This window comes from Wasmannia auropunctata, unplaced genomic scaffold (assembly GCF_000956235.1).
Source record: "Wasmannia auropunctata unplaced genomic scaffold, wasmannia.A_1.0 LD336036.1, whole genome shotgun sequence".
Lineage (NCBI taxonomy): Eukaryota > Metazoa > Arthropoda > Insecta > Hymenoptera > Formicidae > Wasmannia > Wasmannia auropunctata.
Window position 1 is genome coordinate 1,118,717 of NW_012026854.1, and position 529 is coordinate 1,119,245.

A 529-nucleotide genomic window follows, 5' to 3' on the forward strand; every position below is an offset into this window, starting at 1 on the left:
AGAAGATATTAAATAAATCTTTATTATTCAGATTATTTAATCATACATAATATTATATGAATACATTTGTAGAACTGATAGTATAAATAAATGATTATAAAATTATCATGTTCTAATTGTATTATAAAATTATTGAATAAATGCAATAAAACGCAATAAACACCATTAGTATAAATACCATTTTGTTTTATTCATGCTATAAGTATAATTAAATAATGTAAATGATAAAGATTTATTTAATATCTTCTCCTTATTTTCCTTTACCTTTCCCTATTTACCTTTTTTCTTTTTTCTTTTTTGTTTTTTTTTTTCGTTTCTTATTTGTAACCTGTAAGTGAAAATTAAATGTTATGATCACATCACATTTTAATGAAGGAGGAAACTATTTACAACAAAAATAAAATACAAAGATAAAAAATATAATAATAAAAAATAACATTAATGAAAAAAATTAAATATTATACATATAAATAATAACATACCTTCGAGCAGTGAGACACATATATAGTTCACGCAAGATATATCCATA

General features: G+C 19.5%; 1 protein-coding gene across 1 annotated transcript in view; it reads right to left on the reverse strand.

Moving 5' to 3' along the window:
* LOC105452206 (protein rhomboid) overlaps positions 1-529 on the reverse strand; it is a 374,736-nt gene that overhangs the window by 268,470 nt on the left and 105,737 nt on the right. The window lies entirely within an intron of this gene.